This window comes from Podarcis cretensis (assembly GCF_951804945.1).
Source record: "Podarcis cretensis genome assembly, chromosome: 3".
NCBI lineage: Eukaryota > Metazoa > Chordata > Lepidosauria > Squamata > Lacertidae > Podarcis > Podarcis cretensis.
In genome coordinates, this window is record NC_137172.1 from 49985168 (window position 1) to 50011860 (window position 26693).

General features: G+C 42.0%; 1 long non-coding RNA gene across 2 annotated transcripts in view; it reads right to left on the minus strand.

Annotated features, from left to right (window-relative positions):
- Positions 1-26693, minus strand: part of LOC307213465 — a 34417-nt gene that overhangs the window by 3230 nt on the left and 4494 nt on the right. Inside the window, exon 3 of one of the 2 annotated variants that reach the window (XR_013837508.1) lies at positions 18100-18229. This is a non-coding gene — a long non-coding RNA (uncharacterized lncRNA). Of the gene's footprint in view, positions 1-18099; positions 20806-26693 lie in introns of both variants that reach the window. The other variant, XR_013837509.1, reaches the window with a different exon arrangement.

Consider the following 26693-nt stretch of genomic DNA (forward strand, 5'->3'; position numbering starts at 1 on the left):
AATCAACATTTTGGTTATGGGCCCAGAAGTCGAATCGGGCTCCTGGCAAAGGAGCAAAGACGCAGTCATCTGATGCCGGCAAAAGGATCGGAATGCAGAGGGACGGATCGGACGGTATCTGCGCGTCAAGATGATTGATGAGGTATGTGCTACTGCTCCGGGCAGCCTGCCAGCTTCTAATTAATGGCTTTATGGCTGGACTTTGAACTTTTATGTCCGTTTGCCGGGAACAGGCAGCGGCTATGCCTATGCTGGGGAAATCGAAAGTAACTTTTAAAAGGGCTGAAGCAGCTGCAGAAGTGACGCAGCTTGTTTTAAAGGCAGCAGAGAGAAAGCTGTTTTGAACTTGCCTTTGGAATGAGGCTTGAAGCAGCAGAGACGCAGCTTGTATAAAGCAGCTTGTTTAAAGCAGCAGAGATGATGCAGAAGGCTAATGCCAGAGACATGATGGCCCTTCAGGATGCTTGTGGGATTCCCAAGCTCAATAAGAAAAATTATACGGACTGGGTTATCTATGCAGAGGCTATTCTGCGGAAAGAGGGTCTGTTTGAAGTTATTACAGACACCCCCCCAGCTCCAGTTACAGATGCATGGAAAGCTAAGGATTCCAAAGCAAGGGGAACTCTTACATTGATAGTATCCCCAGAAGAGCTCTGTCTATTGCGTGATAAGACCTCAGCCAGAGAAATTTGGGACGCTTTGAGGGAGGCATACATGAGGACAGAAGCTGAATCTACTATGCATTATTTTAACAAGCTGCATAAGATGGCTAGCTGCAGAAGGCTGGCTGATGCAAGTGGGGTATCTGATGCCAATCAGCCACATGCTCAGCTCAGAGTAGCCTGTGATACTGCCATGATTCAAAATGAAGCAGATTGCCAGGGTGCTAGCTGCATGGGAAAGGGGGAGTCTTCACAGACGTCATCCCAGAGTGCAGTGGAACCACCAGATGGCGCTAAAGCTTTGAAGGCAGTGAAATGCTACTCGTGTGGACGTCTAGGCCATATGAAGAGGGAATGCAAATATCCCAGGGCCAAGACAGAGCAGCGCAGCGGAAGCTCATCGCGTGGAAAAGGCCAGAGCAAAGGCAAAGGTCCGGTGTCCAGGACAACGCAGCACAAAGCAATGGTCTCACGCTTCACTCCAAAAGTTGCAGAGGTCCAGAAGACGTCTAGATCTTTCTTCGTTGTTGATTCAGCGGCAACCCACCACATGTGCAACGATAAGCGACTGTTCGTGTCTTTTACACCGCAGGAAGGTGCGATTCACCAGGCGGATGACCACACAATTCCCAGTAAAGGCTACGGAACTGTTGTTCTTCACAGTTTGGACTTATCGATACAGAATGTACTTTATGTGCCAGATGCCAAACATAATCTGCTCAGCGTTGGACAGCTGAATGAGCGGAACATTGACGTTTCCTTTAAGAACAAAAGGTGCATCATCACAAAGAAAAATGATTATGTATTGTATGCTGAATATGTTGATCGTTTATATGTTTTGTATTATGATGATGTTGTGCAGGATGACACTTGTTGCATTGCAGGTTCTAACAAATGTTTGCATGCAGAATGTATTCATGATTTTCATCGAAAATTTGGTCATTTGGGTTTTGAGGCAGTATCTAAAATGCCTGCCTTGGTTGAAGGTATGACTATTAAACCCTGCAGGTACCACATGAAGTGCAAGGCATGCGCAGCAAACAAGGTGAAAATGGCTGCGAAAGGTAAGGTGTCTAGTAGGCAAGCTACAGAACCATACCAAATTATTCATGCTGATTTGGTTGGACCACTAGCGCCCTCTTTGGGTGGTAATAGGTACTTCATGGTTCTCATTGATGCATTTTCCAGGTATATTTATGTGTACAATCTCAAGCAGAAATCAGAGGCTTTTCCTAGGTTCAAGGAATTCTGTGCTTGGTTGGAAAATGTGCATGGTAAGAAGGTAAAAATTCTTTTCACAGATCGCGGAGGGGAATTCACTTCTCAGCAGTTTGAAGCTTTTCTGTCTGAGAAAGGAATTCAACACGATTTGTCTAGTCCTCGCTCGCCATGGCAGAATGGGCTTGCGGAACGAGCAAATCAAACATTGCTTCAAGGGTTAAAAACCTTGCTGCATGATGCAAATCTTCCAGAGAGTTATTGGGCCGAAGCTCTCTCATGTTTCACTTACAGTTATAATCGCAGATTGTCTTCAGCGATTGGTTGTACCCCCTATGAGAAGATGTTTGGCAAAAAGCCATACATCAAACACATGAGAATTTTTGGTTCTGACATGTGGGTTCACTCACCACAAAACTCCAAGTTAGACAAGCGTGGTTTGCATGGTATCTTTCTAGGTTATGAGAAAGGTTCTTACAGAATAAGGATGACTGACTCTAAGACCATTAAGCTCACAAGAAGTGTTGAGTACAATGCCAAGTGGGGGGAGAATGTGGGAATTTTCCAATGTTATCCTGATGACAGTGATGAGATTGAGGATAGTCAAAAGCAGCCACAGCAGCCCACACCCACTGATGAAAGTTCTGATTCTGAGTCTGAAACTGAATCGGGTGATTCAGAGGATTTCAAGAGTGCGAAAGCCTCTATGCGACCCTCTGAAAGCTCTGATCAAGAATTGGAGGAACCATTGTTCACAATAGGTCGCTTTTCTCCTAAGAAGGAAGAGGAAAGTGTTGAAGACTTAAGGCTAATTCGCAGGTCACAGAGAGCAACAAAAGGTAGACCTCCAAAGAGATTTGCTGATGAGTTTGCTAAGATAGCAGTAACAGCTGTTAAAAGCTCCAAGAAGGTATTTGAACCTTCAAGTTTCCAAGAAATCCAGGATTTGGATTCAAAGGAAGCTGAACCATGGTTAAATGCCATGAAGGCTGAGCTTGATTCCTTGGAAAGGAACAAAACATGGGAACTTGTTCCAGTAGTTCCAGGAATGAAACTGCTTGGAAGCAAATGGGTCTTCAAAGCGAAGACTGATCAAAATGGCAAGATAGTCAGACACAAAGCCAGATTGGTAGCCAGAGGTTTTGCACAAGTACCAGGTGAAGACTATCACGAGACCTACTCACCCACAGTGAGGTATGAGAGCATTAGACTTATGCTCAAGCTAGCTGCAGAGGAGAATCTACACATTAGTCACCACGATGTGAATACAGCTTTTCTGTACGGATCTCTAGATGAATCACTTTATATGCTTCCACCTGATGGCGTACAGGTAAAACAGGGATTTGTTTGTGCTCTGAAAAAGTCCCTTTATGGTCTCAAACAAAGTGCACGGTGTTGGCACTCAAAACTCACTGAAGTATTGTTTTCTCTAGGTTTTAAGCAAGGGAAAGCTGATCCATGTGTATTTGTCAAAGAGGAGGGGCAAAAGAAACTGTATTGTTTGTTTTATGTTGATGATTTATTATTCTTTTGGAAAGATGTCACAATGTACAATAACGCCCTAGCTCAACTGAAAGAACACTTTGACATGAAAGATCTTGGTGAGGTAAACAACTACCTATCTCTGGAAATAGAGAGAGATCAAGATGGTAACATTCTAGTACACCAGTCACGGAAAATTGCTGATGTGTTAAGCAAACTAAACCTGATGGATGCTAACCCTGTAGACACACCGATGACAACAGGTTATCAGGTAGATGACACTGAAGAAGCATTTTCTGACACTACACTGTACAGAAGTGTGCTAGGCAAGCTAAACTTCATTGCCAGATGTTCAAGACCAGACATTGCTGTTAGCTGTAATTTGCTAAGCAGACAAGTCAACAATCCTACTGTTAAGGATTGGAAAGCTCTGAAACGCATAGCGCGGTATTTGAAAGGCACTATGCATTACAGACTGAGATTTAACAATCAGAAGTCTGGTGGTCTTGAGATATTTGCAGATGCAAGTTTTGAAAGTGACACAACAGACAGGAAAAGTACGTCTGGAGTTTGCTATATGTACAATCAGGGTCTATTTGATTGGTCATGCAAGAAGCAAACAACAGTTAGCTTAAGTACTTGTGAAGCTGAACTGAATGCACTGTCTTATTCACTCAAAGATTGTGAATGGTTGTTACAATTGTGCAAAGACATGAAAATTCCTGTCAAATGTCCAATCCAGGTTTACCAGGACAACAAAGCATGTTTGGCTTTGCTGAATTCTGAAGGTTGTAAGCAAAGCACGAAGCACTTGCAATTGAAGGTGCAACATGCTAGGGAATGTATTCAGAAGGGACTCGTAACGGTGTCCTATATGCCAGGTAATGATATTCCTGCTGATGTATTGTCCAAGATTGTATCAAGGGATCAACACTGTACCTATGTGCAGAAGTTGGGTTTGTACTGATATTGTACGAACACGCTGCCCAGTGGTGTTCACAGAAAGGGGGAGGATGTTGGTTTCTGCTCTCTTCACTGTGCAGCGAAGTGCTTGTCACAAGACAATGTTTACATTCCACAGTTTGTACTGTTGGAGTTTTCCCACGGGAAAAGGGAGACTGGATGTGACGTACACTGGTTTCCTGTTTTTCACTGTTCTTTGCAGTTCAGTGTGATTCTCTCCGTGCTTCAGAGGAGAGAGGATGCATTTTCTGCTTCGGCAGAGACAAGATGGTTTTCTGTAATCTACCAGCTTTAAAATGTAAATAAAGCAACTTAGAGTATGAGCACGTATTCCTCATCATTCCGCTGTGCACTTGGCACAACAACCCTAAGAGGTAGATTAGGTTGAGAGGAAGTGACTGGTCCCAGGTCTTACTCCAACACCGTAACCATTACAACACTCTGGCTCTCAATATTGTACTTGCTACCTGGAAGAACAGGTTTATTGGGGTTGTTATTTCTGCTTGCAGCTGGCCGAATGGATCAAGTGGCCTAACTGCTGTTGAAAATGCAAGGAAACAATAGGATTTAAATATAAATGTATTGTGGGCTTATAAGTGCTCTGTCTCCAACCAACCACACCCTTTCTGCTCGGTGGCAGGAAAACCTTGTGGCAAATGAAGCATGAGATGAGATATGTCTTCTCACAGTAGGAAAATAATAGCATAAAATCTGCTGCATTGACCGGCTGACTGAATCATTGCCACACCCAGAGGTCAGAGTCAGAGAAAGAGATAAAATATTGTATCCTGATCTGGTGCCAAGCAAGTAAGAATGGTAAGTTGGTTTATATCATAAACATGACAAATTACTTTAGCTTTTATGAGCTGAATAAATTCTTTTGAAGACGTCCTATCCAGCGCCTTGAAGATGCAAAATTGTTCCCTTCCCCTTTATATATTATAACGACAGGCTGGATAGGGACAATGTTGTAAGCTGTTTTCCTCCAGATAGGACTCAAATCAAATTTTCCTTTGAACATTTTCCTTTGTCAACGCAACAAATCAGTTTTGAAAATCCCTTCAATTTAAAAAGTGGTTTGGTAAGTTTTTGATGTTTTAGGAGCAGGTGACGCTTTTCTATGAATTCGTTCCGGCAGCAGATGGCATGATGGGGCAGTGCTACTTCCCAGTCACCTTGCTGCAGCTGCTACAGGGAGATCGAAGGAGAGGAGTTAGGTCCTGGTGAGGCTGATGCAGTGCAAATGCACCACTTTAGGGTGTTCCTGGCTGTGCTTTTGCACCGACCAGAGGTCAAGTGAGTACAGGCCCCTCCATAAATAATAATAATAAGAACAACAACAACAACAACTTATTTATTTATACCCCACTCATACCCCTACTCTGGGCAGCTTCCAACAAAATATTAAAATACATTTTAATATTCATCAAACATTAAAAGCTTCCCTAAACAGGGCTGCCTTCAGATGTCTTCTAAAAGTCTGATAGTTGTTTTTCTCTTTGACATCTGGTGGGAGGGTGCTCCACAGAGCGGGCGCCACTACCAAGAAGGCCCTCTGCCTGGTTCCCTGTAACCTCACTTCTTGCAGTGAGGGAACCGCCAGAAAGCCCTCGGCGCTGGACTTCAGTGTCCGATTTGAACGATGGGGGTGGAGACGCTCCTTCAGATATACTGGACCGAGGCCGTTTAGGGCTTTAAAGGTCAGCACCAAGACTTTGAATTGTGCTCGGAAACACCATCTGCTACTGGTTCATTCTGTGGCATGGCTGTGTAATGTTTAAAGACCACTAGTGGTACATGTGTCAGGACAGAACTAGAGTGCTCTGTTCCAGCACCAGCTTCACTGCTGTTTACCGAGATGGGACTTGGGAGGAGAGTTGGTGGAACTGCTGGATTGGCACCATGGATGCACCTTGTCCCTGCCCACCCCTGAACAGGTCAGCAGCAGCTACGGCGGGTATATGCCACACCACACCCACAACAATGTGCGTAAAACCAACTACAGTGGTACCTCTAGATGCGAATGGGATCCATTCTGGAGCCCCGTTCACATCTAGAAGCAAACGTAACCCGTGTATGCGCATCTGCACGGGTCACGTTTCAGCGCTTCTGCACATGCTCGTGACATCATTTTGAGGCAAGCGGCGAAACTCAGAAGTAACGCACTCCATTACTTCCAGGTTGCCGTGGAGCGCAACTCAAATGCGCTCATCTCAAAGCACATTCAACCCGAGGTATGACTGTACACAAAACGTTAGCATGAAATTGCCAGTGATTTCAGCTGTATCTGGGTGTCTGTGAGGAAGAACTGCAGGTTCACTGCCAGGGACCAAACTCTCCAGCATGTCATTTTCTCATATTTCTGAGACCTCCATGAGATGGAAGCCAAAGTTCTGAAGCAGAAGGACTCTTCCACTCTCAAAGGATCCCCATGCAATATCACACCCTAATCTTTCCCGGGTTCCACACACAGGGAGTCTCCATGAGTTCTAGCTGCTCTCTGCTCCAGAAGGTGACCCTCCAACTCATGGAGGGATGAGGATGAAATATGAGAAGATGACACAGTGAAGATGACAGGGGTTGGCACCACACACACGGCTTTCTTTCACGTCATCACATGCAAAAACTGATTTCCCAAACAGGGCTTTTGCATTAGCCACACTCTGATCATTGCAAGCCTTTCAGTGTTAATTGCTATGCTGTGGGATGCACCACAGCTGAAGTGACCCCCCTGTGGTGGCAGACTTTGGACTCTCAAATTTTAGCAGCACCCTGTGCAATGCTAAAATTTGGCATCCCCTGCAGCATGGATGCCAGTGCCACCACACCCATTGCACACCCTTAAAACCACCTTTGCTCCCATACTATGACATTTTAGAAGATACTTGCATCACTGGGAAGCTCAAAGCCCCCTGGATGTAAATAGCTTTGGATCTGGAAGAACAGCTGGGCTTTGTTTTGTTCTTACTAGGAAAATAGATTAAGAGAGGACACATGTAAACAATCTGGACCGTTTCTCCCTTGTTGTTTGCCAAATATGTTTGCTCACGTCCCATTTTTTTCCAAACAATGAGAAATTTCAGTTCAGGCAAAGTCAGCATGAGCTGGGTTGGGTTTCCTTTGGAAGAAAAAACACTGGAGAATGATGGCATTTTGGGGAATATTTTAGAACCGCAGCACTGTAGTGTTGGAAGAGACGCCAGGGGTCATCTAGTCCAACACCCTGCAATGCATCCAAGATGGATGGCTATGAACCTTGAATGAAGGAGAGTCCACAACCTCCCTAAGGAGTCTGTTCTACTGTCAAAACTGCTCTTACCATCAGACAGTTCCTTTTGATGTTTATTTTTTTTAAAAATGATATTTATTAAGTTTTACAAAGGGTAAAAATACAACAAACAATAGACATCAAAAATATAAACAACATCAAAAATCATAAAGAAAAAAAAGAAAACATAGAAAAGATTCAACCTATTACTAAAAATTAAAAAGAAAACTCTGGTTCATTTTAATAAACTTCCAAACCTTATTTTCCTTACTTCCTCCCACCTTCCCTTCTTGTATTCCACTTTAAAAGCTTTTTCAGCAAGCTCATTCATATTCATTTTCATCCTTTATCTTTCCCTTTGTACTCTTACTTATCTTAATCGCTAGAACCTCATCATTTCATTTACACTGCCCTTAGCACTCATAAATTTTACAATAATTTTGTAGATAAACTTTAAACTTCTTCCAATCTTCTTCCACCAACTCTTCTCCTTGATCTCGGATTCTGCCGGTCATTTCTGCCAGTTCCATATAGTCTATTACTTGTATCTGCCACTCTTCCAGGGTGGGTAGATCTTGTGTCTTCCAGTGTTTTGCGATGAGTATTCTTGCTGCTGCTGTAGCATACATAAAAAACGTTCTATCCTTCTTTGACACCAATTGGCCAACCATACCCAGGAGAAAGGCCTCTGGTTTCTTTAGAAAAGTATATTTAAATACTTTTTTCAGTTCATTATATATCATTTCCCAGAAAGCCTTAATCCTCGGGCAGGCCCACCAAAGGTGAAAGAAAGTTCCTTCCGTTTCTTTACATTTCCAACATTTATTGTCAGGCAAATGATAATTTTTGCTAGCTTGACTGGGGTCATGTACCACCTGTAAATCATTTTCATAATATTCTCTCATATGGCACTGCATGCCGTAAATTTCAAACCGGTGGTCCACAACCGTTCCCAGTCAATGAACATGATGTTATGACCAATGTCTTGTGCCCATTTTATCATAGCGGATTTAACCGTTTCATCCTCAGTATTCCATTTCAGCAGCAAGTTATACATTCTCGACAATACCTTGACACTGGGTTCTAACAGTTCTGTTTCTAGCTTCGATTTTTCCACCTGGAAGCCAATTTTCCTGTCCAAATTATAGGCCTCTCTTACTTGAAAATAATGTAACCAATCACGCACCTTATCTTTAATTTTCTCATAGCTCTGCAATTTCAATTTGTCTCCCTCTTGCTCCAGAATTTCCCAGTATTTTGGCCAATTAGTTTCCATGTTAAGTTTTTTCAAGGCCTTAGCCTCCATTGGAGAAAGCCACCTTGGGGTTTTATTCTCCAAAAGATCTTTATATCTGACCCAGACATTAAACAACGCTTTTCTGACAATATGGTTTTTGAACGACCTTTGTACTTTATCCTTAAAGGTAAAGGTAAAGGTACCCCTGCCCATACGGGCCAGTCTTGACAGACTCTGGGGTTGTGCGCCCATCTCACTTAAGAGGCCAGGGGCCAGCGCTGTCCGGAGACACTTCCAGGTCACGTGGCCAGCGTGACATCGCTGCTCTGGCCAGAGCCAGAGCCAGAGCCAGAGCCGCACACGGAAACGCCGTTTACCTTCCCGCTGGTAAGCGGTCCCTATTTATCTACTTGCACCTGGAGGTGCTTTCGAACTGCTAGGTTGGCAGGCACTGGGACCGAGCAGCGGGAGCGCACCCCGCCGCAGGGATTCGAACCGCTGACCTTTCGATCGGCAAGCCCTAGGCGCTGAGGCTTTAACCCACAGCGCCACCTGCGTCCCATACCACAAATATGCATGCCATCCGAAAGCATTATCATATCCTTCCAGATCAAGAATGTCTGTGTTCTCAAGAAGTAGCCATTCCTTCAGCCAGCAAAAAGCTGCTGCCTCATAATATAGTTTAAAGTCCGGCAGGGCAAACCCCCCTCTCTCTTTCACATCAGTAAGAATTTTGTATTTAATCCTGGGCTTTTTGCCCTACCAGACAAATCTAGAAATTTCTTTTTGCCACTTCTTGAAACAGTCCATCTTGTCAATTATCTGTAACGATTGAAACAAAAACAATAGTCTTGGCAATACATTCATTTTGATGACTGCTATTCTACCCAGTAAGGATAACTTTAAATTTGTCCATATCTCAAGATCTTTTTTCACTTCAGACCAGCATTTTTCATAATTATCTTTAAATAAGTTAACATTCTTTGAAGTCATGTTCACCCCTTGGTATTTTGTTTTTTTTTCACTACTGTTAAACCTGTTTCTCTCTGAAACCTGTCTTTCTCCATTTGTGTTAAATTCTTCTCTAAAACCATAGTTTTTAATTTATTAAGTTTAAACCCTGCCACCTGACCAAACTCTTGTATTAGTTCCAAAGCTCTTCTAGTACTAGGGATTGGCTCCTGTAATGTCAAAACTAGGTCATCTGCATAGGCTTTTAATTTATAATGTTTCACTCCGACCTGTATACCCTGAATCTGTTGGTCCCTTCTAATCATATTCAGCAATATCTCCAGGACTGAAATAAAAAGTAGAGGGGAGATTGGGCAGCCTTGTCGTGTCCCTTTCTCTATCTTAACTTCTTCTGTAACCGCATTGTTCACAATTAACTTTGCCTTTTGTTCCGAGTAGATCGCCCCTATACCGTTTCCAAACCTTTCTCCCACCCCCATCCCTTGCAGATTTTTCTTCATAAAAGTCCAAGAGATGTTATCAAAGGCTTTCTCAGCATCTATAAATATCAATACTGCTTTTGTATTGATATTAACTTGTAATTTTTCCAAAATATCAATTAAGTTCCTTGTGTTATTTGACATATGTCTACCTGGGAGAAAGCCTGCTTGATCTTTATGTATAATTCCTGCCAAAACTTTTTTTAATCTTTTAGCTAATATGTCTGCAAAAATTTTGTAATCCACGTTAAGTAGGGATATGGGGTGGTAGTTCTTAAGCTGTGTCTTTTCCATTTCATTTTTCGGTATAAGAGTGATATAAACATCTTTCCACGACTCCGGCGCTCTTTTCCCCTCCATAATTTCGTTGCAGACCTCCATTAATGGTTGAATTAAAAAGTCTTTCATCACTTTATAATATTTGGAGGAAAGCCCGTCTGGGCCTGGAGACTTGCCAAGTTGCAGATTCTTAATGGCACCTTCAACCTCCTGTTCAGAAATTTTTCCATTCAATATTAATTTGTTCTCTTGTGAAATATTTTGTAATCCATTTGTTTCTAAAAATTCATCAATCCTGGTCTCATTCTGTGGCCCTTGTGCGTACAATTGTTTAAAATATCTCTGGAAACAGTCTTTAATCTCCTGTGGGTTTTGTACATTCCTTCCATTTACTTCAAGATTTGTCACAGTGTTTAGTTTCTGTCTTTTCTTCAGCTGCCATGCTAGCAGCTTTCCACACTTATTAGCTGATTCAAAAGTTCTTTGTCTCATTTGTCTCCATTCTATGTCCTGATTAACCAATTTCAAATATTGTGCCTGATATAATTTGATTTCTCGCAGGATCTCCTGTGACTTTGGTTTAGTCCTTAGTCTCTTCTCTCCATCTCCAATTTTCTCCAAAATCTTTCCTTTTCTTTCTTCTTGAAGTCTCCTCTTTAAGGTATTTTGTTGGATCAAAAAACCTCTCATGACCGCCTTACTCGCGTCCCAGATTATTCTTTTTTCTACAGTTGTCTTCAGGTTTATTTCGAAGTAATCTTTCATAGTTTTTTGGGCCTTCTTAATAATTTCACAGTCTCTAAATAAGGTGTCATTCATTCTCCATCTAAAGGAACCAATCGGTGTTAATTTCATGTCCATTTTCACAGGATTATGGTCGGAGCAAGCTTTTGGGCAGATTTCCACTTTCTGTATCTTAGGTGCCATCCCTCTTGTAATCCAGATTTGGTCAATTCTTGTCCATGTCATATTGGCTTCAGAGAAGAAGGTCCCCTCTCTACCTAGGGGGTTTTTAGTTCTCCAAATGTCAATCAAGTCCATATTGTCTGTCAATTCAAAGAAAGTCTTTGGTAGCCTTCCATCTTTTGTAACTACCTGTCTTTCAGATTTGTCCATGTTTGTTGACACAACTCCATTCATATCTCCCATCAAAATGATGTTTTGGTCCATATAATCGAGCAGCGTCTCATGCAGTTTTTTATAAAAGTCTGATTTTCCCTCATTAGGTGCATAGACTCCAATTATTAAAACTTTTTCTCCATATAATTGTATTTCAATTGCAATGAATCGTCCATGTTCATCTTTAAACAAAAATTTTGGTGTCAATTTCTCTTTTGCATATATTACTACTCCTCTTTTTTTAACTTTATCCGATGAGATAAATTCTTGGCCTAATCTCTTATTTATCAATAATTTCCTGTGGAGTCTGGTTATGTGTGTTTCTTGTAAACAAATCAGGTCCAATTGTTCCTTTTTTAACATGTGAAAAATTATCTTCCTCTTGCTGGGGGAATTTAGACCCCGAATATTCCAAGTTAACATCTGCAGAGACATGCTGTAGTTATTATGACGTTCCTCCGACTGCTCCTAAAAGTTGTTCTTCCTCTGATGGTTGTGTCTCTTTCTCTGGCCAGTCCAACCCCAGGGGGTGCCTGTCCAAGTCAGGTGGTCCCAATCCTAGTGCCTCCAGATCTTTTGTTCTTGCCTCCCTTCGTAGTTCTTCACCAAAATCTTTCAGGAAACTCACTTTATCTTCCTTTGATCTTATCTTAATTTTCTTTCCTTTGAATGTAAACGAGAGGCCTTGCGGGAATTCCCACCTGAAAAGGATGTTGTTCTTTCTTAGTAGGTCGACTAAATCACTGTAGTTGGTTCTAAGATCTAGTAGGTATTTTGGGATATCTTTAAAAATTTCAATTCTCTCACTTCCAATCTCAAGTGCTTTCTGGTAATGTAGGCTCAGTATTTTATCTCTTTCTTCTTTTGATCTTAACGAAATCAAGCAGTCCCTCGCCTTGTTCTTCCTTCTGACCCTTCCCAGTCGAAAAGCACTCACTATCTTAATTTTTTCAGGGTCCAGACCCCAGAAAGTCTCAAATTCCAATGTAAGGAACTCTATTAATTCTCCTTCCTCTGTTTCCGGGACTGCTCTTATTCTCAAGTTGGCCTGCTTTTCCTTAAGTTCAATCAAAGAAAATTGTGCCTTGTAGTCATCCAGTTTTCTATTAATTGGCGGTATTTTTTCCTCTACCGCCAAGATCCTCTCTTTCGCTTCCTCTGCTGTCTGTTTAGTCTCCTTGGATTCCTGCAGTAGCCTGTCAATTGCCTGGGTATTAGAGTTCACTTTCTGCCCCACGTCATTCACTTTTTGTCCAAGGTCTTTTAATAGTTGAGGTATTTAAGTCTATCTTGGTTGACAAATTTTGTAGAGCAGAGAGAATCTTGTCCAATGTTGCAGAATCTGATCCTGCTGGTCCTGGTCCTTTAGCTTCTTCTCTTTCTGTGACTTGTGGGGCAGAAAGGCCTGTTAAAGATGGTCTTCTGTAATGTTGTTGTTGCTGTGTCAACAATTGCTGCTGTTCCTTTTGATGTTTAGTCGGAAGCTCCTTCTTTGCAACTTGAATCCAATTCCATAACATTGTGTAATCCAGTATGAAAAACCATGTTACTGTGTACCCATATTGTACATCGCTACTGAGCATGGGCAGGAGTAGTGTATGCTACGAAGTATTTAAAAAACCTAATAAAATTGTTCCCATTAAGTACGCACCAATGATCTGTCCAATAATGACATGACAGATTTGGAATTGGATCTTTTTAAAACTGATTTTGGATAACCTCCTCCCATGGGCAGATTTGCACAGCTTTGTGAGTTACTTAGTGACAACCTGTCTCCTTAGCTTCTAAATGTGAAAGGCATGAGGTGGGGAGTCTAAAATATAGAAATCTCCATCCAGTGAGGTCAAGAGCAAGGGGGAAAAATATGACGTGGAAGTGTGTGCGTGGGCATGCACATGTAGACAGACAGACAAAAGGTGTGTGTGTCTGTAGGCAGGGGCACAAAAACCATGTGGGGTTTTTCATATTCTTGTGCATGATAGAAACAGTGGAATTTTTTTAACTAGCTTTGGTGATCAAATCATATATTCTATTCCACGCTGAAATGATGAGCTGATGCTGGTTTCAGAAGAGCTATAAATAAAACTGAAGCACTTTAAATACACAACATCACATGGTTGTGACTGAGGCTGGCTATTATGTGTGTGCATGGAGGGAGGGGAACTGCTGGCATCAACTGAACTTGAGAAATATGAAAGAGGAAATGTGTGCTGTGTCAATGAGAACTAAGCTCAAAACTGAAGGGTGACAGAGCTTCCAAATTTCCTCCCAAACAATCCACCATTCCCAATTTTTAATTTTTTTTTTTTTTTTGTATGAATAAGAGTGTTGGGCCTGGGAGATCTAGTCTCTAATCTCATTTTAGTCCTAGACATTCTGCTGGATCTTCGCTGCTCTTCCCCTGGGTCCCTGCCAACCCCGGGCAGAAAGAGAGAAAACACACACGTGTGTGCAAGCTGTTTTTTTGTGGGTCTCTAGGTGAAAGTTAAACCCTGTAAAATTAAAATGGCTCTTCTTGCATTTGCATGATTTTACACAGGGCTCCCACCTCCCAAACCACCATCAAATTAAAGCTGCACTGGTAGACTGCATAACAGAAATCATAAAGTCAGTGCTTGCTAGAACTTAAAAAAATTGGCGGAAGGCACAGATTTTCATGGATCTTCCTGATTTATTTATTTTTTTACATTGGATGACAACAAAACCACAGAATACAAGTGATTCTGGTTTTGAGGGGATCCTTTGTAAAGTTATTAGGACTCTTAAGGACTCGCGCTTCAGGTTCATGTTTTTGTGCTGTGGAAATGCTGAAATGAGAGAGGGGGGGATTTACAATTAAGGCAAGGAAGACAGATGCCAGTTGAGGAGAGATGGGAAGAGGGCTCTATGAAAAACATATGCAGTTTTGACAGGATTGATTGGCTGCTACTCATTTACATGTTCTCTCTCTTTCTCCTGTTGTATCCAACATTCTGTCCTCCCATCTGAGCCTTGAAAAGCAGATAAAGCTAAAAGAGAAAGACAGTGGTTTTCATCTTCTACCTTATGTGCTTTCTGAGGCTCATATTAGCAGTTCAAGTGCCAAAGGAAGCCTTGAACAGCACGTAAAACCAAAAGGAGAATAGGGAAATGGTGCTGCTTTCTCAGCTTCCTCCTTCAGCTCTGTGTACTTCCATACCATCCAACATCTCTCCGATTAAAAAAGTCTCGTCCCATTCCACAATCATAATTTTACTATTTATACCCCACACATCTTACTGGGTTGCCCCAGCCACTCCTGGCAGCTTCCAACATATATAAAAACATAATAAAACAATGGACATTTAAAAAAAACCACATCCCTGTACAGGATTGCCTTCAGACCGTTCAGGGGTTGGATAATTCCATATCCTCCAACATTTCTCCAGTGAAAATAGGGATGTCCTATTTGAACTATTGCAAAAATGGATAAAAGGGAGGATGGTTAGTTAAGATAATTAAAGGCAATATGAATTTAAGAAATGAGTAAGAAGTGACAAGAATGATGGATCATCAGAGGTGCTGATGGAAGTCCAAAAAAAAAAAAAAATAGATTGTATAAGTTGTGAAGTTTTGTGGTATGTATTATAATTTATATGTTAAAATTAATAAAAAAATAATTTGGAAAAAAAAGAAAATAGGGACATCCTAAGGAAAAGCGGGACATTCCGGGGTTAAAACAGAAACTGGGACAGATTCTCTAAATCAGGGATGTCCCTCATAAACAGGGACACTTGGAGGGTCTGTACAGTGGTACCTCGGGTTACATATGCTTCAGGTTACAGACTCCGCTAACCCAGAAATAGTACCTCAGGTTAAGAACTTTACTTCAGGATGAGAACAGAAATCGTGTGGCAGCGGCACAGCGGCAGTGGGAGGCCCCATTAGCTAAAGTGTTACCTCAGGTTAAGAACGGTTTCAGGTTAAGAATGGACCTGCGGAATGAATTAGGTTCTTAACCTGAGGTACCACTGTACTTCCCATGGGGGGAAAGTTAACTTCCTTCATCACCACAGGATGAGGGGGGCAGGGGTAGCTGAGAGGCTTTGTGGGTGCCTGAAGAAATCCTCCAGGGTGCCATTGTGCCCATGGGTACCACACGGGCAACCCCAAGCTTAGTCTAATATAATCTCCACGTTCTTCTCATATTATTCCTTATCCCTTTGCTGTTATGTTCCTTGACAAATGATCTGAAGGTTGCACAAATTACATTATGCATGATATGTCACTATATGCAAGAATTCTTGTTTTGTGTAGTTTATTCTGGGCTCAAAATTCTGAAGTCTCTTTTTTAAAATAAAAAAAGATCAAACTTAGGCTGCAAAAATGTTTGTTTTTATGTACTTTTCTTTTATCATCCTCACCCTGAGGCTCACACTACACGCTAATCACAGTTTGGTGTAACTTTCCTCCAGAGATTTACACAAAATAATCTCACTCAGCTGGGAGTAGAGGTAGAGTGTGGAGAGATAAATAGTAGGTTTTTTTTTTACTATTACTACTAATGCTACTGTGATTATTTATTTATTCTTAAATGCCTTATACCAAGACAAACCTCAAGGTAACTTATAGAAAATAAGCAAACTGAATTCAAAACAGGAACAATGCAACATTAAAAAGCATCTTACCCCACAAATACTTATATCTCAAGACAACAGCTCATCTCAGTCTTAGCCCAGTATACCTGAAGGAGCATCTTCACCCCCATTGTTCAGCCCAGACACTGAGGTCCAGCTCTTAGGGCCTTCTCGTAGTTCTCGCCCCACGAGAAGTGAGGTTACAGAGAACCATGCAGAGGTAGTGGCGCCAGGCCTGTGGAACACCCACCCATCAGATGTCAAGGAAATAAACAACTATCTATCTGACTTTTAGAATAATAATTATTATTTTAGAAGACATCTGAAGGCTGTTTAGGGAAGTTTTTAATGTTTGAAGTTTTATTCTGTTTTTAGTGTTCTGTTAAAAGCCGCCCAGAGTGGCTGGGGACACCCAGCAAGATGGGTGGGGTAGAAATATTATTATTATTATTATTATTATTATTATTATTATTATTATTACTATTACTATTACAATGTCCAACAGAAAATTTTAAATTTTAAAAACCCAATAGCTACCATCAAATACTGTGAAATGCCTGGGAGTATGAAAAGATGTTAACATTGGTGCAAGACAGACTTGAAGGAAAAGAGAATTCTATAAACCACTGCCCAGAAGTCACTACCAAAAAGGCCCTTTCTTTTGTCACCACCTTCCAATCATCTCTTGAGGGAGCATTCAGCTGCTTCACCCTTTCTTCTTTTCTTCTTCAAAATCACCTTCTCCTTGATGCAGCTTTTCATGATACGCAAAACCAATTTTACCCTGTTCAGGAATCAGAGTGGTGGTGCGAGTTCCTCCCGCCCTGTCTGAAGCATAGTCCAGACCCATATTTAATACTTCACAAAGTACCAGGCCTTTAATGCTTAGGTTCACTTGTTGCTCAGAGTGTATTTAAACAAACAGAAGGGTTTCCTTTGGAAGCAGCAAGGGGAAAAGGTGAACTGGCTTTTATATTTAATACGAGCACTGTTGTGCTTTTCTGTTCTCTTTATAAAATTTCTTTCATGTTACTTGAGCTCTTGCTTCTGAAGCTGTTGATATCAGAGAAGGAAGTGTTTTGCAAAAATCAATGTGCCGCCCTCATTTTTTTTGAAAAAAGAAATTCAAAAGGGGAGGAAAGCAATGGTTTTGCTATGGTAAAATTAATCACTCGTCAGGAAACCCAAAGTTGCCATGCGAAGCTGGCTTCCCTTGACTTCCCATAATCATTCCTATAATAATTGGCTTCCCTTTCGGGCTTTGAAGGATAGCTTTTCAATGCAACACTACATCACCGATGATTTATGCTTGTCTTTAATGTAAGGACACTGTAGGGGCAAATAATAGTTAAGCTTCTGTAGAGATAAAAATAGATACCACTTAATTGCGAGAACTTTTCTCAGCCACTTTATGAAAAATTAAGGAGCGAGGAGATAATACTGAATCATTTTAATCAGTCACGCTTAAGGCGCTCATGTGCCAAACTGCCATGGCAACTCACAATAAATAGGTATGTGCATTAGCCCCTGGGTAACTGTAAACTACCCTAGATTTTAAAAAGAAAGAAAAAGAACATTCTGGTAGAAATGTCAGTGATGTGCAGCAGCACATCTGGGGTTTTGTCAGCCATGGGCACATTGGCAGAGACATGCTGGAGCTAAGCATGCTTTTGCTAAGCAGACAGGACATCTTTTTGACTTCTCCAATGCCAGGCCCCAAGGCATCAGAGTCCTGGCTTTTTCTGTGCATTGTTGCACATGCACACACTTCTTGCACCAGGATGATGCATGACATAAGATGCACCCGCTCTCTGGATAGACTTACATAAAATCTGCTGCTGTTGCTGCTGCATGGATGGATGGATGGATGGATGGATGGGATGGGATGGGATGTCTGAATCATCCACACACCTGATGGGGCTCAAGCTCAGGGGGGAAGATAAAATGATGTACCACTATTATGCCAAGCAAATAAAAATGTTATAAGTGAGTTTCTATCAAAAGCAGGAGAAACCACTTTAGCTTTTATGAGCTGAAAAATTCTACTGAAGTGCTTTGATCCAGTTCCGTGAAGAAGCATGTTGTGTATTTTTTCCTGTGCATCTTAACTAGTCTCTGAGAGAGGAGCTAATGCAAGGATTCAACCGGGTTTCTTTGCCCACTTGCCAGTTTCCATCTTGATGGTCAGCACTGTTGTCTGAAGACGTATGTCAGGTTTAGACAACTGTGTCATATGAAATGAATGTCATACCAAATGAAGCCATTTTGGTAGCTCCACTCAGGAGAGTTCAGGAAAGCTGGCTTTTCTGGAGTGTTGCTGTTCCATTGCCTCGTAACGTTGTGGTTTTAATTTTCAAAAGAAATAGAATATTTTAATTAATCAATGTAATAAATATCCTTTGGTCATTTGAACACTGTCAGCTTGCATCTCCCCTGGAGATTCATGCCGCTATCTGCAGGTTCCGGCATGGATATCACACTCTCTATTCTTGGGCATTCAATTCCCACAATAAATAATCAATTGCACTGAGTAGGGAAGGCACATCTGCTCCTACACTGCCTATGTGTCCAGGAAGTCTCTGTCTGAAAAGGGGAGCCTTCTCCATGCACCCTGTGATTTAGAACCTTGTGCAATTAGAGCACTAGAGGGGAGTCTCTACACATGAAGAGTGCACCTGTTTTAGAGGTTGTGCCCTGACGATGGAGGAAAATATCACCTTTGCACAGAAGGCTAGTTCCTGCACCCTCACACACCCCTCTCTATCCTCCATCTAGGCAAGCAAAGGTCACAATCAGAGTTCAAAGATACATCCCAACCTGGCAGGAACACTCAAGGAGGGGGCGAAGCAAGGTTGGTGTGGGCTGTGGCCTGAGAGTGTCAGGCACCCGACAGAGATGCCTGGAGGACCACACTGGGCCCTCAGTCCTGAGGGTTCCCATCCATGGGCCAAAGGAACAAGAGTCGCCAGCTGCTATTCAGCTGACAACACTGCCCTTTAAAAAAAATGATCTCCCCTCTTCTTTGTAAGCCTGATGAGCATGAGACTCTTAATCTCAGGGTTGTGGGTTCAAGCCCCACATTGGGTCAAAGATTCCTTCATTGCAAGGGGGTTGGACTAGATGGCCCTCACAGTCCCTTCCAACTCTACGATTCTATGAAATTCTATGAAAGATAGTAAATAAATGAATGCTGCTTGGTAGTTTTCGAAGCTGTAGTTACAGAGAGGCAAAAGGCACCAAAGCCTGACATCACTTCCTTAACGGGTAAAAATTCATCCAAGTTCCCAAAAGAAATTACAAGGATTAAAAAAAAAAAAATCTAATTCAAAATCAGTTTCTTAAGTAATTTCCCAATATACACTGTCATACATATTCCTGCATTTGTTTTAGTGTCATATCATTTAAGCTACCAGAGAGGCCAGCAAAACTAGGTCAAAGCTCTCAAAAGTCAGGCTGTATATACATTTCCTTTTATGTCAGAATAAAAGATTCTGGAATAAATGTCTGGAATAAGGGGGGGGGGGGAGAGAGAGAGAGAGGAAGAGAGAGAGGAAGAGAGATTATTATTAAAGTAATGATGGAATGGCCCTCTCCTTGGCCTTAGCGCAAGAAAAGCTAATCACATCTCTTAGGAGCTAAGGTATCTAGCATTCCTCAAAAGAGCAAATAAGAGAAGCTGGGGGAAACCAATTACAGCTAGCAAATTATTTTACAACTTCCATTCCACAATGGTTTTGAAGTGTCAAACCAGGACTTATTTTAAACGGGAGATTGACAGATTTTGCTGTTAGAATTGGTGGGGTGATTTAGGCTGCCTGACCCAAATCTAAATTTCTTATTGCAGGGTCCAAATAAAATGTTGACCCAAAGGCTTCATGTTTTCTTCAGAATGAGGAACAGTGGAGACTGGTGTCATTATGATATATGGTTTATTTACACATACATACAACCTGAGCCTGCAGTGGAGGGGTTCACAACATTAATACCCCAAGAGGCTCTTGCTTTTCCCATAGCCACAGCCTTGGATTCCAACAGAAATTAAGCATAGCTCGGGATTTCTGCCCAGCCTGCAGCCTGCCTTCCAGCTTCTAACTAACCATTATCTTTCTACCAGAAAGTTCTGGGAAGGTCCACCCATTTGTTACCTAGCACGGAGCCATTTCCTTTGTTACCTTAATGGCCCATACTTAGAGGTTGCTTGGGAAATAGGAAAGCTCTTCTGTTCATAAAGCTGTAATTTCAAATTGTTTCAGTTTTTGCTTACTAGGAATCTGTAGCCTCCATAATCTTGTTCCTACACTTGACTACCTTGGGGGGAGGGGGATCCTGTGTGCTGGTACTCACCAATATCCTATGTATGCACATGTTTTCCTGTACAAGGATAAATATTAACGATAGGATGAACTCCCACGTCGTGGTGAGCGGTGACAATCTCTCAGGCCCCTCCAGGGCTTGGGCTTCCCTGCTCTTCTAATCAGGTATGGCTCCTGCAAGGATGACTACTCATATCCCAGTATGCTGAAAAATGTCCCTGACACAAAGTCATTCCATTTTACATCATGAACATGTAGGTTTTTTAAAAGAGGCTTTTGATAGAAAACCAAGCAGTCTTATGGTCCTCAAAGATGAGGGCTTAATATTGTTAATGCGCTGTACAAATATTGCAAATGAGTCATTGGCCGTAGGGACTCCCGCCCCCTTTTTAAAACTTACTGGGTTTCCCCCAGAAAGGGTAAATCTGAATAAAATGGGTGGGGCGGGGGGAGAGAACTGACTGGCATTTTGATGCCAACAACACTGTGTGGATGCTGCAAAACATCTGACAAAGACTCTCCTCCCTGAAAGAGAGGGGAGTGGTTGTGGACGGGAGCCCCCTGCCTCCAGCTCACCTGGCTGGCACTCACGCCCCCCCCCCCCCCCGGTGGCTGTCCAACCAGGTGCCATGGGGGGGGGCGTGTCCAGCAGCCTTTATGCTGCAGTGCCAGCCTCCCCCCCCCCCCCCCGGCCTCATTTCTCTTTGTCGTCCTGGGCGAGTCAGGAGGATCCTCACCTCCGTGTTCCTGCAGAGAAGCGGCCACGTGGAGCTAACTTTGAAGAAGACTTTTGAGAAAGGGAAGTCTTGCCCTCAAATCCTCCTTCATTACTTTTGTGATTACTTTTTCCTTTCTCCTTGTCTTTAAATCCTCCTTCCTTCCCACCATCATTTCCCCCTTTACTTTTCACATAATACCCTCCTAGTTTCATCTTTGATCCCAAAGCCTTTTCACTGTGTAAGGGTTCTTCCAGTGTGTGTTTCCAGCACAGCTGCGTTTTTGAGAGTGCTAATTTTAATTTTATTTTATGCAGCTAATTCTACCCTACTTACTGCGTATTGGTTTGATTTATTTAATTGGAGTGTCTGAGTGGTTGGTGTAAGAACGATTGCTGAACGTTTGACCTTAAATCCTTACTTCGTCACTTTAATTGCCCCCATACTCCTTTATTTTAATTCCCCCCCTTACTCCTTTACTTTAATTCCCTCCTTGCTCTTTGGCGAGTTGTTGCTTTAATCCTGCCTGGATATCCTGTGTGATTGAGGCTGCTCTTGCTGGCAACATCTTAAAAAACAAAAAACAAAAATACTTCTCCGACTTCATATCAAACATTCTGTGTGTGTGTGTGTGTGTGTGTGTGCTGCACTTTTCCGATTTTAAATCAATCACTCTGTATGTGTGTGTGTGTGTGCTGCTCTTCTCCAATTTTAAAACAGACACTCTCCCTATCTTTGTCGGCAGCATCACAGCGTGCTCGAAAGGAGGGAAATCTGAGCGCTACGGGGGTGGGTTCTATGAGCGCGTACTGCGCACGTGGTCAGTGTGAGTCTCAGCGTTTGTTTGAATTGCTGGTGCATTTTAAAACTGTTGTTTTGCTGTGTATTTCCGTGAGGGCTTCTCCCCCTCCCCCTTCATTACCCCCCCCCCCACTGCTCTTGGAATTTTGTTTCTCCTGAGCTGATTGCCATTTCAGGGTGCGGCAGCTCCGCTCGAAATTCCTTCAGTTGATTGCCATTGCCCTGATTGCCATTGCCCCAATTTTGCTATTGTCTCAGCTTGCTTCTGCTCTCCATTACACCCTTCCTGGTGCTCTGAGCTCCCTCACGTCACCCCCCCCCCCTGCTTGGTTTAAAGCTGGATAGTATTTCTGGGTTTGCTTGGTGTCTTCTCCTGGTAGTTGTATTGGAAACGCAACCCTGTTGCCCCACAGTAAGAAAAGCTAGAGCTGGGTGTTTTCTTTATTCCATTTAGTTTTAAAACTTCCCTGTGCTCCGGGCTTGCACCCCCCCCCCCCGGTTGTTTTAAAAGTGTGCTTTTCTTTGTGTCTGGCTGGCGATTCATTCTGTTGTGCCATAGAAACTCCATTGCTGTTGCCCCATAAAAGGATAGCTATTGTTGCCTGCTGGCTCTTTGGGTTGCCATAGATACGCCATTGTTGTGCCGGCCTTAAGGCAGGGGGACAATAGCTCTTCAAACTTCTCTTTCATAAGAGGCAGAGTTTCCCCAGGCTGCTTCCCCAGAGTTAATCTTTGTCCTTTGTTTTACCGGATTAGGTGATTGCCAGGCCGACATACTTTGTTACTTGGCAGTTGTTGCATTCAAAACCACCTGGCTTTTGGGGACAACATTGAGCTGTTTGGCTTGAGGCTTCCCTGTAATTTTCCTGCTTCTGTGTGGTGTTTCTTTATTTCTTTAGCAGCTAAAGGATTGCTGAGTGTTGTTTCCTATTGTATAGTAAAGTAAAGCCTAGTTCACAGCCTGGTTTCATTAATGGATGCTTTAGATTCCGCTTCCATGAAATTTACTTTTGTAATGGGAGTGGCTTCTCTGTTTTAAGAGAGCAGCTCCACGTGTCTAGCTGCTGCTCACTTTACTTCATTATTTAGCTGCTGATCATTTTATTTATGTATTGTGCCGCTGGGGCACCATAGCTCTTGGGACTTAGGCTTGGTACATTGCTACTGATACAGGGATATCTTCATTAATGATTGTTTATCATTTTATGATCTTATAATGGTATTATATATTTGATTTAACTGCACATAAATAAATTTATAGACATATACAAGCAGAACAGTCAAGTGATGAATAATTATTTCATATCGTCAGTTACGGTAGGCAATTGATAGTATCAGTAATTAATTCTACTTACAGTGGTAATCGATTGAACAAATAATTCCTTGATTAGATTGTAATAAATAACAATAATAATAAATAATAATAACAATAAATAGATAAATAAATAATAGAAAAATAATAATAGAATGATAACAACAACAGCAATAACAATACTAATACTAATATTATTATTATTATTAATAATAATAATAATAATAACATTAATATAAAGAGTATTATAATATATATATAATAATAATAATAATAATAATAAATATATATATAAAAATAAAGAGAATAAGTGGAATGGCATCACATACCAAGATTAAATTGATTAATTAATTAAATAAATAAATCTAAAGATAAATATATAAATAGACAAATAAAATTGAAAAAAATAAAAACAAAATTTATAATAAATAATTGACATATTGCGGAACCCTCAGTTGCTTAGATCATGGTGACAATAAGGCCAAGGTTGCAGGTTCGATCCCTGTATGGAACAACTGCATACTCCTGCATTGCAAGGGGTTGGACTAAATGACCCATGGGGCCCCACACAATTCTAGAGAGCCCGAATAGCTCGATTGGTTAGAGCATGGGGCTGATTATGCCAAGGTGGGTGGTTTGATCCCTGTATGGAACAACTGCATATTCCTGCATTGCAAGGGGTTGGACTAAATGACCCTCGGGGTCCCACACAATTCTAGAGAGCCTGGATAGCTCAACTGGTCGAGCATAGTGCTGATAATGCCTAGGTTGCTGGTTTGATCCCTGTATGGGACCCCTGCATATTGAACGAGATATTATAATACGAAGTAGGAAGCATCTTTTAATACATATATATATATATATTTGCTGTTGTTTAGTCGTTTAGTCGTGTCCGACTCTTCGTGACCCCATGGACCAGAGAGCGCCGGGCGCTCCTGTCCTCCACTGCCCCCCGCAGCTTGGTCAGACTCATGCTGGTAACCTCGAAAACACTATCCAACCATCTCGTCCTCTGTCGCCCCCTTCTCCTTGTGCCCTCCATCTTTCCCAACATCAGGGTCTTCTCCAGGGAGTCTTCTCTTCTCATGAGGTGGCCAAAGTACTGGAGCCTCAGCTTCACAATCTGTCCTTCCAGTGAGCACTCAGGGCTGATTTCCTTCAGAATGGAGAGGTTTGATCTTCTTAATAAATAACACACGCACGCCGCACATGCTAATTGGATAAACTATTGAACATTTAACCAAATAATTGGAAAAAATTGTTATTTATTATAAGTGAATCAATTGTTAATTAGTACATTCGTTTCAGAATCTATAACAGGTGCCTGTACAACCGCTTGTAAACAGCAGCACGTGTTTGTGGCAGTAACTTTAGCGCGTTATCCATGGCGCCTAAGAGGAAGTGCTCTGCGGCGGAGTCAGCTCACACCTCAGGCTGCATGGGTGCCACATGGACAGGATAATAACACCAAACCTATTTCGCACTACCTAAATGCCTTTAGATCGTTCATTGGTGATTATGAGCAGCATTTTTTCGAGCAACCCCTAACCCCATGCCCTCCGCTGCTACCCCTGATATGATACTAGATTCCCAGGTGGTTCCGGAGAGCCTGCCTTTCACCCAGGTTGATGACCTCCCAGGCACCTCTGCCGCCCTCTTCAACGTTTCTCAGTTTTCAGGCGCAGGCAGGCCCAAGCTCTCTGGCAGTAACTGCGGCAGTGAAAACTAGGCCTCTGGCCCTCAGAATCTGCATTGGGTCGCCTGTCACCTTCATAGCAGCAGCTGGATAACTGTCATTCATGTTGATTGACATTGCCAACATTCGGAATGGAATTGTGAGGCGTGAATTAATTTTCAGATTTCCATATTGACTGTTACACATTTACTGGAGTGCATATTCATGTTTCTTTAATTATAACAGTAAAAAAGGGACTTGGGAGCTCTTCCAGTAAACAGGACCTTGATCCCTACTGGTTATAGCAACCCACTGTGAAAGCTCTCTGTTGTTCACAGCCCTTCTGCTACTACGACGGATGGTGGTAAAGCAGCTTGTCTGGCTTAATATATCAATTTCTCCAGATCACAAGACTGAGCTGTATAGGAAATCAAACATAACACACACATTTTTAAAACCCAAGATTGGGCACCAACGCCAGTATGGCTTAGAATGTTAAGCAAGTTTTTGTGCTTGTGCAAGCAGCGCTCGGCAGGCCAGGTACCTAAAACCACAAGCTTTGTAGACTTTGTGTGAAGTTGTTCTTTAACATTCTCCTTTATCTCAATGATGTTCTTGCTAACTGCCATATGAAATATACAACTATGCAGTAAGGTGGGGAGTAATGTAAGTAGGCAGCAGCCAAATCCTTAAAAAAAAAAAAAGCAGCACACATAAGAGGAGAAAAATCTTCTTACTGCCCTCTTCAGCAAGCCAAAGGACAATCACCAGGCTCAATTTAGGCACTAGTGTTTACTAGACATCTGGCTTTGTGCACAGATGCAAGTTTATATTCATTTATCTAATCAGCCCAGCTGAATTTCATCAGAAACCCGAGCTCATTTTGCCTTACGGATCTGACCTACTTTTGCACGAGCCGATTGTGACAGTGTAGTTGCAATAAATGTAGCTGCAGGTATCATATTGCTGCCTCTGTTCCTTTCTTACCAACAAAGATGCCAGCAAAACTGATTTGTTATAAAGGCATTAGGTAGTGCTCAATGCTAGTCGTACTCAGAGTAGACTCACTAAAGTTAGGATTCATTCATTCATTCATTTCAATGGATCTACTCTGACTTAGCTGACTACAACCCACTCTTTTTCTCCTATTACTTTATCAGTGAGAAGAGTCTATTCTTGACAAAAACTCCATGGGCTATTCCAGTTTAAAGATAACACTAGACAAAATGCCCTGATCCAATTGGTTGAAAGTGATGTTTTCCATCCCATTGTTTCCAAAATAATTCAATTAAATCCAGTTGTCACCTGGATTCAAATATATTTGTTCCTGATGTTTCCACTTTGGGGGCAGGCGTTACAGATAACCCTAAATCTCTTCCACCTTTCTATGAATTTAAATTTGATACTATGGGGTTTGCAGGGTATGTGTGTATGTGCGTGCTGGCTGTGTGCTTATTTAGAGAGGTCAGACCTCAGTAATCCATGCCCAAGTCAGATCCAGGTGAAACTAGTAAAATGCTGTTTTGTAGGGCTACCTTTGAAGACAGTTTGGAAAGTGGTACATAATGTTTCTGGTCATCTGTTATTGGAGCATTCTGCACC